The sequence below is a fragment of the Lutjanus erythropterus genome, chromosome 16, assembly GCF_056507025.1.
Source record: "Lutjanus erythropterus isolate fLutEry1 chromosome 16, fLutEry1.hap2, whole genome shotgun sequence".
NCBI classification, from domain to species: domain Eukaryota; kingdom Metazoa; phylum Chordata; class Actinopteri; order Lutjaniformes; family Lutjanidae; genus Lutjanus; species Lutjanus erythropterus.
In genome coordinates, this window is record NC_139332.1 from 6,014,625 (window position 1) to 6,030,466 (window position 15,842).

Genomic DNA, 15,842 nt, shown 5'->3' on the forward strand with positions numbered 1-15,842 from the left:
AGCACCATTTGTGTGGTTGCCAGATGTTGGAAATTGTTAAGAGTGCGTCACATCAGAGGCTCTGATTGACTGATGGCTTATTGTTTATATCCACCCACACTCCTGTAACTCTGCCTCTGATTGGCTAGTACTCCATTAGTTAGGTTGGTTATAGAGGCTTTTGTATGTTGATATTTTGGCTTGGCCTTTGGTCTTCCTCACTGCAGAGGAAGATCCACTCAAATGCCCCACTGTCAATCTTCTATCTACTATAAATGCCACGTAAATGGCACCACCTGTTTTTTCCCTCGTCTCAGTGTGACCACAGAAAAAGAAGCGATGCTAGTTTGATTTTGTGATATTCACATTAAAACAAAGTCCTGCCCTGAGTCAATTAGCTACAATGTAATTGTAAGATTAAGATAAAAGTGGGGATTAATAAGCTAATTAAACTGATTCTTAAAATGTTATTAAGCGAGAGAGTCAATATGTCTGTAGGGGTCAGAAAAGGGACACAGCCTGTACATGTTTGACATGATAAAAACAGTATGACAGTGGGTGGGAAAAAAGTGGGAAAAAAAAGAAGAAAGCTTGGATGAGGTGGAAAAGATGATAGAAGCAATATGCAACAAAAGCCAATGGAAATTTAAGAAATTTAGTAAATAAATCATGACATACATAAATCACATAGCGGCAAAAGAAACATCCGATCTGTGCAGAATGGATGGTTGACTGAAACCTTCCACACATTAATACATGAATTAAATATAAATGTCATATTTCCATCAAGTTTCCACATGACTTTTTACTGTTTGAAGTTTGACTGGTGCCCTTTAAATGACATCATCTTGTAAGGTGCTTTTGTTTTGCAAAGGTTTAATGGCAACCGGCTGGACAATTATACCATATACTGAATTCAATGTTGAAGTTTTACAAGTTGACACCAGAATATTCCATGTAAAAATACTTGTAGAAATATTTTTTGAAAAGCACCTTTCCCACTTCAGAAGTTCATGTGAATGCATCAAAATGCAATTGTTCTGTAGATTTATGCTGCACAATAGCAGAATAACCCTAAGTCTAATTTGTAGGTCGTACATATCGACAGAACACCAGACATCCGAGTTATCCACCAGCATTTAAATGCATTATGTGTTTGTGGTTCAGAGGCTGCAAAAAGAGTGTCAAAACTCCATAAACAAATGTCACACACTCCACATGTCTGATCTCAGTTAGTGCTGCAAAATTAATCACAATATTATCAAAATCGCAATATGGCCAAGAGAAATATCCAAATTGCACAACCAGTATCAAATTGCAATTGAAAATGTGTAAGAAAACAACATAATGCAGTACCGTACTGCTGCAGAGATGCTGTGGCCTAGAAATCCTGTTCTACAGATGAAAGAAAACATGGTTTTTGGGTTCAGACCTCAATAAATATCACATCATCAGGATTTTAATCCTTTTTTTCAGTAAAAATGAAAATTGTTATGCAAAAATGATCATTCCCACTAATCGTATCACATATCACAATCACAATTTCAGTCAAAATAATCGCAAATTACTTCTTCTTTTTTGTTGTTGTAAAGCCCCACATTTAGTCAAGTTGGGGTGTATTTATTTGTGAGATTGCATTACATTTGTTTGTTGGTATATTTGAGGTTTGGAATGCATGAAACATGCTTTTATGGTATGGAGATACAAATTTATCTCCATGCTACTGTAGCACCAGCAGCTGTTAGCTCATAGCACAAAAACTTGAAAGTGAAGAATCAGCTCATCTCTATCTCTTAAAACCACAACTTGTCATTTTTGTTTTTGAGCAGATTTAAAAAAAAAACAAGATATTAGGCTAATTAGTGAGTTTGGCTCACCGTTTGGCACTGTTTTCAGTCTTTGTGCAAAGCTAAGCCAACAGGCTGGTGGTAGTTCCGTCTAGCCCTGGCTTACTGAGCTGTGATTGGCTACATCTACTGCGCTGTGATTGGCTAGTTCTTGTTGCCTTGACAACATGTCTGCGTAACCACAAATAAATTTCGACCCTCTAGTTTTTTAGACCTAAACCTGTGACTGAAAACTGAAAACAAGTCAACTTCTCTCAAATCCTGGTCTTCACTTTCTCACAGCCAATCAGAGCATAGCAGTAGCAGTACCCAATCACAGCACAGTAGGGTAAACTGTGGTGAAATAGTCTTGGAGAGAAAAATAACGTCAGCGCTGATTTTTCGGGGCTTTAGCTGTGAATGTTTTTTGACTAGCCCCAAATCTTTCTTTCGGTATAGGGCGCTGGAGCCTATCCCAGCTGACATTAGAGGAAAGGCGGGGTCACCCAGGACAGTTAGCCAGGTCATCACAGGCCTGATACATACTCTCCAAATCTTTCTGACAGGGAAAAATCTATCATGATCACAAAAGAATCATAAAGTAAATCATTTAAATGCCGACCTCCCAAACTCTTGCTGCTGTCTGTGTGTGGATGTAGAGAAACCGACGGAGTGAGCAGGGTTGGTAAACATCTTCTTGTATACAATCAGTACATCCCTTTTTTTTGGCACAGTGCACAGCATGTAATGCTGCATCTGCTTGGCTGTTTGACTGTATGTACGCGCAGAGACAGAAATATATAGATCCCTCATTTTCCTCAGTTTAGATTCTGTTTTATTAATCTCAATCATTGTGGAAACAGGCGCACATTCGCAGGCTTCATTTCCATTCTCACAATTATCCATAAACCGATGCAGAAACGCTCTTAATCTTTCTGTCTGCATATGGAAACCCGTGCCCGCTCCCGCGCTCATTAGACCTGTCAGTGAGAAGGACAAAAAAGAAAAGAAGAAGAAAAGTGCAATTTAACTGATTGTGTCGCATCACCGAGGTTCTCTAACAGCATCAGAAGAGCTCTCATTATGAGCAACTGTTACGCACAGCTGTGGCTATTTATAGCGCCCATACCACTAATTCATCATATGTACCTGCAAATCATCATCATGGTCATGTCTCAAGTATCATTATTAAACATCAGAGGTGACCACTGATTCATTTACAGAGCTCAAAATGATAGATTTCACTGTGTACTTTGCAATTCAGGATTAAATTAATAATCATACATACTTTTATGTCTTCACGCCTGCACTACTGTAACTCGGTCTCACAACTACAGCTCATCCAAAACTCAACAGCCAGATTATTGTCAAAATCTAGAAAGTCCTGTCAAATCACCCCAATTTTAGCATCCCTGTCCTGCTGGCCTGTTAGTAACGTACAGTGCCATCCACGGTCTGGCTCCAGATTACATTAAGGAGCTTTTAACTCCGTACGCCCCAGCCAGGCCCTTTAGATCAGCCGATCAAAACCTTTTGGCTGTTCCTCAGACCAAACTGAAAACTAAGAGTAACAGTGCATTTTCAGTGGCAGCCCCTTGGCTCTGGAACAGCCTTCCCCTCAGTGTGGGATCAGTAGACTCCACTGCAGCTTTCAAGTGACTTCTTAAGACTCACTTCTATAAGATGGCCTATACAATTAATAATGTTTTACTGTTTTAATGTTTTACTTCTGTGTACATTGCACTTTCATCTGCTCTAAATGCTCTTTTAAATGCTTTTTATATGATCTTTTATGCTCCTGATTCCATATTTAAGGAGATGGGACTTTGTGGGTCTCTGATTTTTGCTGTCTCTGTGTGACTTGCTGTGGTGTTTGAAAATTAAAATTTCCAACTGGATATCTACTAATCTGGACTCATCAAGTCTATCAGAGTCAATCTAGGCTCTGCAATGAGGCATGAGGAAAATGCTGAGTCATGGAGCTCCCCGACACAAAAAGTCCCACAACAGGTCGGTGTCTTCAGAAAGTGTGGGCGAACAAAGAATGGAAGATGAGATATCCCCGATGCAATCAATAAATGAGAGGCTCTGCAAGTTGGAGATGCTGGTTGAGCTGCAGAAGGATCTCTGCAACCGGAGGCTAAATTTGGAATTCAGCCAAGCTGAAACTGATGATCCGCAGAAGGAAAATGACTAATTGAAAGGTACTGTGTCTGTTATTCAGAAAACGCTGGAGAATTTCACAAAAGAAAACAAACAGCTGAAGGAAACGTTGCTTGATGTCCAGAGAAGATCTGATTTTTTTTCCAGGATTCCTGGGAGAGACGATGATGATACTGAGCAAAAAATATGGGAGGTTGTGCGTCAGCCATTAAGATTATCTCAGGAATCAGTGCAGGGCATTTCCTTCTCAAGGATCCATAGGCTGTGAAAGAAGGGGAAGCGACAAAACTGTCCATTATCGCTCAGTTCAAGAATTTCAAACGAAAGGAGCTAGTGGAGCCTCAAGGCACAGGTCTTAAGGGCACTAACTTTTGGATGAACAATCAATTCCCTACAGAGATTAATGAGAGACAGCGAACACTAACATCCATCCTTAGGGAACAAAGGATCAAAAACCGCAAACTTTCCTTCCTGAGTAATTTTTTTATGGAACGATGTGGTCCCTGTCAAATTAATCAGCTCCAACGACTTCTTATCATCCCTCAGCAACTCATACATGTGGTATGGTAACCGTTCATGGCAGAAATCAATGTCCCCATCAGACTTGGGGCATCGTCTGCTCCCAGCTAATGTCCAAAAAGTTAATCAGAGACTGTTGAGCCCAAATCTTACAGAGACATGCTTCTCAACATCACAGATCAAAGTGTTGCACTTGACAGGTGTACCATCCTTGACAGGATGCAACATACAAGACTCTAGCAGTATTGGGGGAGGAGGACTCTGTGTTGATGATGCTTCATGCTCAAACATAGTCAAAGTTAATGTACAAAGTTTCCCAAAATTTTTATGTGAAGATGCTGTTTACATTCAACCTGACGCAAATTTAAAAAAAAATTAAGGCAAAGAATTATATCCTGGGTGTGTACATGCATATAAATAACTATATATTGTTCTATTTTAGATTTTTCCTATTCTACTCTGCATTAAACTTTCAACAGGTAACATAAGCAGTTGATCTGTACATCTAAAGTTTGTAGCTGAAGTTAGAGGTTGGTCTGTGGAACTAAAGTTGGCAGCTAATCTATGTAGCTAAAGTCAGTGGTTGATCTGTGTAGCTAACTTTAGCCACTGGTCTGTTATTGTTTGGCCTGTGTAACTAAATTCCTGCAAATAGCCTTTGTAGTTAAAGTGGTCTCTGGTTGGTCTCTGTGGCTTATATTAGTGCTTGGCCTGTCTGGCTAAAGTTGTTGGGTGGTCTGTGTAGCTAACGTTAACAGTTGGTCTTACCTGTAAATGTTTCTTTAAATCAAATGATGACACAATAGGATGGCAAAATGTCCACCTTCTGAAATTGTTTTTTCAAGGGATACTGAACGGGCAACTGTACATTTTTACTAAATGTAACTGTAATCTGATTGTGTCTTATTTTTTGTAACCTTTTTGTATCCTAATTATGTAATCCATTACTCCCCATGCCTGATAGTTAATAACCAGCATGGCTGATAGACGCAGATAAAAGCAGTAATTATAGAAAGTCAAACTTCAACAGCAAAAACATCCAGGAAGACACTTAACAGTCGTTGATTGACAGCTGATTTCGTTGGGTGGGTGGGTGGGGGGGGGGGGGGGGGTACAGCACAAAAACACAACTGCAATGAGCCTTAACACCAAAGATGGAAACTAAATAAAAAACAGTTCTTTGGGATTACGACTTTAAATGGTTTAACAGGAAAACATTCTGCAGATATACAGATATACAGTAGTTTTCCAGGAGGGGGGCTTCTTTGGATTCAGGCCACACGTCCATCAGCTAAGTTGTGATGACTCATGCTGTTACACCATGCCTACGCATCTATCCCTCTGCTGCACACCAGCTTTATCTGTTTCTGTCTTTCCCTTTCCATCCCTCACTGCTGTTGTCACACACACACACACACACACACACACACACACACACACACACACACACACACACATTCATGGACAAACTCTCCTCCCCCTTTATTCTGCAAGGCAAAAAGCTAGAACACAGTATTCTTCACTGCCACCAATCCGTGCCCTCATTTTAAACATATCTCCTGCCTAATTCACTCAGTTACGTAACAGACAATTATACAACCAATTCAACGCGCTCCTCAAAGACTAACCTCACAAGGGCACTCCAAGCGCAGCGGTAAGCAGGGCACTGGTGATAGGGGGAAGAGGAGGAAATGTGTAAGTAATTTTAATAAAGAGATGGAATACAGTTAAGACCCATCATGGACTAATGATAGGAAATGAATAACGGGGGAGGGAGGGAGCCGGTGTGAAATTGTCAATTAGGATTTTCTTCCTGTGGCGACTAGAGGGAATTCAATAAGCCAGAGGCAATAGCAGACCGCTTCTATATGGAGGATCACAGAGGCCCGCTTCTCCCTCTCTGCGTGAGCCGAAGCTCGACAAGCTAACGGCAAACTGCAGATTATAAGATCAGCTTTAATAAATGCGCTGAAGTGGTCATGGAGGAGGTGTTTTACATTATCCAGTTAGTGTCATCCACCTCTGCAGTTTGACTAATGACAGATTTGTTCTGATTTTTTTAAGTATTTGCACTTGTACTTGCAAATGGACTCTAATGGCACTTTTTGGTCCTATTTCACGTGTAGTGTAAAGCAGAGTTGGGCAATATGTTCAAGTTCATGTTGAGGTTAATTTATGGTCGCTACTGTGTGTGTGGTGTGTGTAAGTTCACGGTAGGACCATTCTCTCTGCAAAGGTAAAGCTGTCCATATATACATTAGCTGTCGGTTTTTCAGTTTGCATGAATAGAATACTTCCCTAGTAACCAACTAACATAGCAACCACTAGCCAATTATAGACTTGAAGAACTGTCATTTTTGCGGAGTCCTCTGTGAAGTGTCATAGTTTGACTTGAGCGCAGAGCTCTGTGCAGACCCTCTGCACTGCGAACACTGGACACATAGCAATAACCACAAATTACACTTAAAGCAACAATAAATGTGTGTTCTGACTTAATCACACCACAGAAACGTGTTATTAACCACCCAGACAACTTTTAATGACTGCTAGGTATATAAAATATGTGGTTCCTGGGAAAACGGTGACGTATGTGTATTACGTTTCACTTCCACCTAGACAAAATGATTTGTTTTCAAGCGTGCATTTGACATTATCTTCTTGTTTGTTTACTCACCTTTCTGTAAAAGAAAACATTTATGCATAGGCGCATGGAGATACTCATTTTTGCATATCCGCGTGCACAGGGATCGTCCTCACAACGTTGTTGTCTGAACACAGAACTTTTTTAAAACTTGAACGACAAATTTTTCTGCTTTTACCAAAACCATTGTCATGTAAATGTGGCTAGAATCATGAAAACAACTACAACCTGACTGTGTCCAGACATGTTTGAGCCACCAGAGCCAGAGGACAGTGACAGGATGTTTTATTTTTTCTTCTGTATCAGGTTGTTGGAACTGAAGTGAGCTTAAGTGAGCTCCTGGGCTGATTTGGACTGAGAGAGTCACTGAAGATACGTTTGTAACTCACCGTTGGGGGGGTGCTGTCTTTTGTGTGTAGGTTCATGGGGCTTCTATAGTGTTGGGGGACCATGGCTCCAGCACATCACTAAGCCATGTTTCAGGTCTACCCAAAAAGTAGCGGTTTAATAGTCTAACTCCAGCATTCAGGACTACATAGTTCTCAGTCTTTTCACATGTTTTTTAGCAACTATTTTTTAACATGTATAATGTGTTTAGAAAACTCTCAGATATTAAAATTTTCCAATTGACCAATAACCAGCAATTGCTGATATTTTGGTGCAGGTGCGTGTCTCCCAGACTTTCAGCTGTGATATGTGCACCAGTGGCAAGTTCACTATGTTATGTATAATACATCCAATACACTAAACAAAATAAACTCACAAAACATTGAGAAAAAGATTATTCTTACACCTACTTTCCTTATCTCCCTGTTAATGAACTAAGATGAGCACAAATGCCTTGTTCACTCATCATAAAACACACTTCATTCAAATTCAACAGGAATAAAATAAAAACTCACCAAAACCATCTTTGTTAGTCTTTCTACTGTTCCAACAATCACCAGCTCTGGTGTGGTCAAAATTAGAGATGCACCAATTTCAATTTTCTTGGCCGATTCCGATTTCTAATTTTTTTTTTTTTTTTTTTTTTTTTTTGAAGGGTCTGATCTACCGATTCCAATTTTCAGTCTTTCTAAGAACTGTAATTGACAGCATTCACAAATATTTTCCAAAATATATTTTTCCCATCTGCGACATCACAAGGGTGCGGACATCCATGTACCTCCAATATGTTTTGACTGCATGGACTTGATTGCAACTTGTCTGCTAAGCAACTATGCTACAACAAGCTACGGAATAGCAAACTCTGGAGTATAGAAGTACAGAAACTAGAATAAACAGAACTACTATATGTCTGTGGTGTCCACAGCTGTCTATGCACATGTCTATTTTGGAGTATATTCAGGCTTTAAAGCAGTTCACCTACTGGCCACACAAGTAGTCACCTATTTCATATGGATGAATAGTGTGATCACTGCTTAAGTATGGTACCAAAAACACTCATGTGATCATTATGTTCAAGCTGTCCTGGGTGCCAGATCAAAACACACTTGTATCATGTGTTATGATAATCATATCCTAACATGTAATCAGAAACTTCAGAACAGTTACTAGACCTTGTGGTAAGATTGTTTCCTCAGCTGCTGTGTCAGCTGATATGGGCTATTTCAGAAGGCAAAAACAAACAACCTATTATAATCTTGACTCTAAGTCTACTCATCTTTGTATGGAGCTTTCAACCACATCTCATGGTCTTCATCAACAGATGTAGTTGACATGACATGACCGAAGTATGGGACTTCAGTTACATGATAAAAGTAAATTAAAATTTTGGCCATAAAAAACAGTCAAAAATTATTATAATCTATCTTAACCTTCAGAAATTCAGATCAAATTAATAAACATTATTTAAGGCTGCTCTCTTGTAAGCAGTCCTGTGAAACATGGCCTGTTCTTCTCTATCCTGAAATTAACTGAGCTCCTCCACTGTTTTCATGCTGATGGCCATGAGCTTCCCACTGCTCACCCACAACAGAGCCGAACATTCCTGGGAACATGTGATTTTCCCCTCTGCTTCCCTTCCCTTCCCTGCCCTCCCCCACCCCCCACCTCTCTGACCTCCCAGACACGTGACCACAGAGCTGTTACTCCCTGGAAAACAGCCCTACCAGGCAGCTAGGAGCCCTGCAACTGCAGAGTGAGCAACTTAGAATGTGCTAAATGGTTTTTGATAGCATAGGTAGTATTACTGCTGCTGCTGATACCTCTGCACTTAACACTATTAGTACAAGCTGTACAACTGCTGCTACTACTTTACTCTCACCATATGAATGACACACCAATGTCTTAAGTGATCTAGCATATTATTACCATGCCCTTTTTGCTTTTTGTGTGTGATTGCACACTATGTCTTCTGTAGCGACTATGCAGAGGATGTGTCATTTCATACACAAAGCTCATAGAGAAAAAAAATGTAAGGTGACACAGTATAAAGTCCACATGTGGGTGAGGATGGATAGATGAAACACAGTTCAGCAGCTCATGTCTCATGTAAAACCAAAAGTCAATGTTGACTTATTTCAATTTTAGTACACAAGATACCTACATATCGTTCTTAAGTATCCCAAATCATGATCTTCTCCTAAATCTAAGTACTTTTGATGCATCAACTTAACCAGAGTGTGACCTTTCACATCGTTAATTATGATGAAGATGACCATGATGAAGAGGGTCACTTGACTATGATGACAAAAATGACATGACTATTGTCAAGGGCAAATATTCTAAGTTACGGTTTAGGGGGACAATAAACAGAAATATTTCTCAAGAGCAGTTCCTGAGGGGGACAGTGCTGCCCAAAGTACTATTGTATTGATGTATCCACACCTTACCAGAAATGCTCAGGATTACAAAAATTCTAACAAAATACGCTTTGTTCATAAATGAAGCGCATCTGAGGGTACTCGGCAAAGAAGCAAAAATTTTTTTCGAGATAAAGCTCAGTCAAAACAGCAAGCACAAAATCACAAAATATAAAAGTGCAGGGAACATTCATAAATGTCAATAACAATGACAAACTTGTGCTCTTGTCAGAGTTTGAACTCGTGGGAAGCTACGATGATTGGTTGAATTTGTGGAAAAGTTGGGGTAATTGAAAAAAAATTGCAAGGTTGTGCAGAATTCACAGGGTTTGGTTGAATTTGCATGAACTGTTCCAATCACACCTTCCTGGAGGGCCTGATTATCATAGCAGCTAATACTACAACACAATACTAAAACACTGTAAACCTGAATAAGTCACCAGTACTCAAAAAAATTGAGGCAATCAGTTGCCACAATATTTTTTGAGTTCATTAACTCAACAGTTGTATTGTTACATGTTCTCTTTGATTACAGTTAAAATAACTGATCAAGCCAACTCAAATATATTCAGTAAATACAACTCCTTTACAATAAGGTACCAAAACAGAATAACAACAATATATAAAATGTATAAAAACCCACTGTTTCTTAATCTTATATTAATCAAAAAATATGACTATAATTAATACAAAAGAAAGAAAATTCTATTGGTACTCAACATTTTCAAGTTAGCAGAACTTCTAACACCACTTATTACAATTAATTAATTTGAGCCTTCGGTTTTACAGTGCTAACTGTTGCTACTATTTTACTAGTACGCTGCTGCTTCTCATTCTAATACTGTACTTGCTGCTGCTGCTACTACTGATACTACCAAAAGTATTTCAATTGCTATTGCTGCATTCTACTGCTGCTATTAATACTACCAATGCTATTGCTACTGATACTATTTAGAATGCTAATATTGCTGCTGCTATCACTGCCGATCTCCTCCTCCTCTCGCTAGTAGTAGCTATACATTACCCTTATACCCCTAGACTTATACTGTTGTTATTAACTATTACTACTGCTACTACTGCTTGTAATGTTACTACTGCTACAGTAGGTATGAACGCTGCTAATTGCTAATAAATAAAAGAAATAAAACACAATAACAACTTGGTCCAGATTGATGTAAGAATTTCTGGATGATGGGACAGTCTGCATCCTTCCCAGCCAAAATGAAACAGCTGTGGTCCACCACACACCAATCACGTAGGCTACTGGCCACCAGATCCAAGAAGGTTACCAGGCCACCTGTTAAAACAAAGCCACACATGTGCACATTTTTGAGAAAAACATCATAAAAAATCACACTTGTGGTACAACTTGAAAAATATGACCAAATTAGAAGCGAAGACACACAATCTTGTAAATTTTCTGCTACTGCAACACTACCCAAGGTCAGATGGGATTTGTGGAAGAGGACAGCACACAATTTAACAGCCACAAACATTTTCTACACTGTTTGTTCTTAAGGTGGTAATAGTATTGGATTAGGACAGCGGTTCCTAACCTTGGGGGGGCAGAGCCACTACAGGGGGTTGTGTGGATGACCGGGGGAGAAATATAGAGTGAAAAAGTTGAATGAATCCTTTTATAGCAGTTGCTTTCCCAATTATTGTTAATGATTGATAATTATTGTGGGGTGTGAGGGGGGTGCTTGAACTTTATTCAGCTTCTGTAGGGGAGCATGCCAGAGAAGGTTTGTCAACCACTGAATTTGGACCAAAGTATGTATCAGCACAATATTGGATTTGGTGTTTACAGTTTGAGTATCTTGGTGGCACATGTGTCACGAGTGAAACATCTCACTTCCTTCAAATCTCTGGTGAGAAACATACATGTACAGTATCGCCTGTGTGTAGCTGAGTCTGGCTGGGCTTAAAATCGAGATTGGACTGCAACGAAGCACAGCCTTTGAGACCAACAGTGGCCTATTTGACAGGGAATACAGTACCAAGGTGGTTTTCATATGGCTCTTTTCCATACACAGGTTCGACTCAGTTTGAACTAACTCAGTTTAAACCACTCATATACGTCTCTGCGATAATCACACTGTTTTCTTAAATTCTTCACAATAAAAGTACTATGTTCTTCTGTTATTTTAATGCTTTTATCATGAAGCAGCACAAACAGGGAAATGTTTACATTGGGGGGGTTTGATCAGCAGTAACTTAACGCGACTCCAACAAGCTGAAAGTGAATATGAAATAATGCAGTTACCACCTGAAAGTTCACACAGCGACAGAGGACAGAATCTATATTTCAAAATATAAAGATTCTGTTAGAAGCTGCAAAAGTACTGAGAGCTGAACATAAGGAGACTTTAAGAAATGTCTACCTCTTTGCTCTCCTGCACACAAGCTGAGTATCACAACTCTCGCTTGTTCGAGGGGGAGACAGGAGGGTCATCACAGGTTGACCACGCGAGACATCATTGCAGCCTGCTCAGAGGCAGGTCAGGCTTGCTTTGGCCCCACATGCAGAAGCATGCATAAAGTGATAATGGAAATGCAATTCGTCGGCATACAGTTTGACTCTGTGCGGCCAAAAGTGCCGGTGGAAAAGGCTCATTACTGCATTTGGCTCCTGGCACCCCAGGGCTAGGTCAAAAAAGCAGCTAGCTCCAAAGCTAAACAAGTTAACTCACTAACGCTAGCTATAGATAACAGCAGACAGCAGTTAGCCGATTTTAGCAATAACAAAAGTCATAAACACATAAACATAACTTCATGTTCATGACAGTGTAATGACAGTCTTATGCACACCCCTTCAAATGAAGTGCTACCTTTATAGCTGTGATTTGTAGTGCTGTTTTTTTCTTTTTCTGCTGAGTCTCCACCTCAGCAGCTGCACAATGTAGGGACAGCCAGATCTGGATGTGCAAGATGGTCATGGTCAGTCCAAATGGGGAAAAAAAAAAAAGAAACTTCATCAACAAGGACACCAAAGTGGACCTTTCTCTAGGTCGTGCTAATGTAGGAATAACCCAACCAAGGGCAGTGTGTAACATTCAAATCCACCTTCATTCAGCTAGTAATTTATATGAATGGGATCCTAAAAGATAAAGCAAAGGACAGAGGAGGGTTTGCCCTTCGTTCCTCTCTGTCTCAATCATTGGCAGCAGGAGGAGTTTTGATTTATGTTTCCCAGGATCTGGGCTCCAGGAACATCCCCAGCTGTTCCACTGACACGACTGAGGCCAGGGGAGAGATGAGTAATGTCATTAAGCAATGAATGAAAGGAGGAAGATGGAGAGATCAGTCTGCGTGAGGCAGAGGAGGGGGGGGGCACAAGGCGTGAGGGTACAGTTGCCCACTGATGTTCCCACATGACAGAGCCATATCTCAGCGTGTACAAAAGCCCTGCTCCGATGTCATCCTCTCAGCATAATTAAATGAGATAAACGTCGCAGGGTGAGCCTTAAAGCCCGATGACTGCATCAGTGCGGCGCTGCTCGATAGCGTCGGTTCATGTTTCTGTGATATAAACATGCTCGGTTACATGTCTGCTGGGGCAGCTCAACAGCTCGTGATGGAGCATTAACAGATGGAGAGCGACGATGAAGCAGAGAAGACCGATACAGGCTGGTACCAATACTGAGCTGTTGGAGCTGAAGCTGCCAAAACCTGATTTTGGGCAAATATACAACATTTAAGGAACGACTCATGGAAAATCTTTAAAGCAGAGCTGGGTTAGATAACATTTTATTGATCTAAATCCAGTGTCGTTAAATCTAATTAGGTTTATCTTTCAATCAAAGTTATAGTCGATCGAATTATGAAATTTAAAGATTCAATTTTAATCTGTAAAAAGTTTTTATTGGCTGAGGAGGCAGGAACAGCCTTGACTTGTAGCCTAAAGTGATAGTAAATAGTAAAGTAATATTTACAACCTCTTTTTGAAGAGTAAGGAAGTCGTTTTGCTGAGATCAGGGGTAATTATTTTTCATGGGGGGCTACATGAGAAATTGATCAGGCTGCCATGGGACAAACAGAAATGATATAAGGGCCTAATAATGGCTAAATCACTATTAATGGAGTGGTCAGAACAACATAAACAGTTTTTTCAATATAAAATATACAGTTCATTATCATTGCCAGCGGATGCAGCACTGGCCCCTTTCAAAATAAAGGTCTGATAATGATTTAATGGTAAGCAAAATGCTACTGAGAGTCTAGATTGTTAATTTTTGGTATTTCCATGATGGCCTTCCGGGCCAAACGAAACCTTTCAGTGGGCTGCATCTGGCCCCCAGGCCGCATTTTGCCCAGGTCTGGTTTAGATCATATATCAAATCCACACAAATTGCAGAAAATGAACTGGCATTGACCCTGCTTCTGCATCAACTATGGTACTACCCAGAGGTAAAAAAAAAAAAGTTTGCGGATGAATATGAAAGATTTGTTGTGCAAAATATTCAATAGAGATTTCACATTATGTCCAACAGTGTGTAAGATCAGTGGTTATTTAAAAAGAATTACAGCACCTGATCGGTTTTGCTTTTCTCTCAGTGAAAGAAATGAAAGTTTTTAATTGGAAGGTGAGGAAAATTGAATTGTTTTAATATAGACAGCTGGCGTAAAGATAATTTGGACTTGGTGTCTATGGAGCAATGAGCATCGGCTCTTCATTATGTGAGTGGTGCCCACACAGGCTCATCATGTCAGCTCTGAGCAAAAGGCCATGATGAATAGAAAATATTTGTTTGTCTATATTAAGTTATGTTTGATATCCATATTTCCAACCCAGGTGGTGAGAGGTAATCATCAAAACAAAAGGGTTTTGGTGGGTTCCTTTTCACCCTCTAAAACAAATGTAATGAGATGAGCAGTAAGCTATGAAGTGTTCACTGAATGTATCTGATACACTGAAGTAACAGGTTCAGCCTACTTACTTTTACACCATATTTTACATTACCTACCTGGTCTAAATACAATATAGTAGGCTTAAAATATTGATATGATAAGTTTTTAACAGTGATATTCTAAAATGGATAGGACACAATCAGTTACATTATTTTTTTTTGTCTCTTTGTGTTGTTGAACAACTAAAACACAGCACATATGACGTTGCTGCGTGACACCAAGGTTTTAAATGGCGGAACTTTGTGACAGAATCATTTCATTCGAATAGAATCACCATGATTTGAGGATGTACTCAAGGAGGCGAAATCTGTTTTGATTTGATTATTTTGAACATTTTAAAAACAAATATATGTGTAGTTTTTGCCTGAAAAAGAGTTTTAGTGCTTAATGGGACATCTTGTTGTGCCTTCTTCCTCTGCAATTGTATAATAGTTTTCCAATTCGAGAATTGGCGCCACCTACTGCTTAGCTTGATAAACCAACTCCTACTAATTGCATAAGGGTAGTAGATGAAAACGAGCATTCTGTCACATTTTTCTTTGGCCAGTTTACTTGGAATTCCATTAATATTTGCAATACGTTTGGATGGAAACACGACTATTGTAATTAAAGCTCCTCTGTTGGAGTAAAACACAAAAAAGAAATGGTTTGCAGACAGTTAAAGCGATAGTTCAACCATCCTCACATCAGCACAGGGGTCAGTAGATACTGAGGTAAATTTCATTTTTGGGTGAAGATCTCCAGTTCACAAAACACTTCTAGAGCTTCAGCGGAAAACAGCGTTGCAGCCAAATCCAGTACAATTGAAGTGAATGGCGACCAGTTTTAAAATGTAAAAAAAGAACACAAAACCACATAAATGTCTCCATACTGCTTGTGTGATATAATCCAAGTGTCCGTAAGCTGCGACATTAAAATTTGACCCAAAAAGACACCAGACCTGATCCACGTGCACACGCCTGAAGCGGGTACACAAGCTCTCGCCCAAGCGGTGTGGCT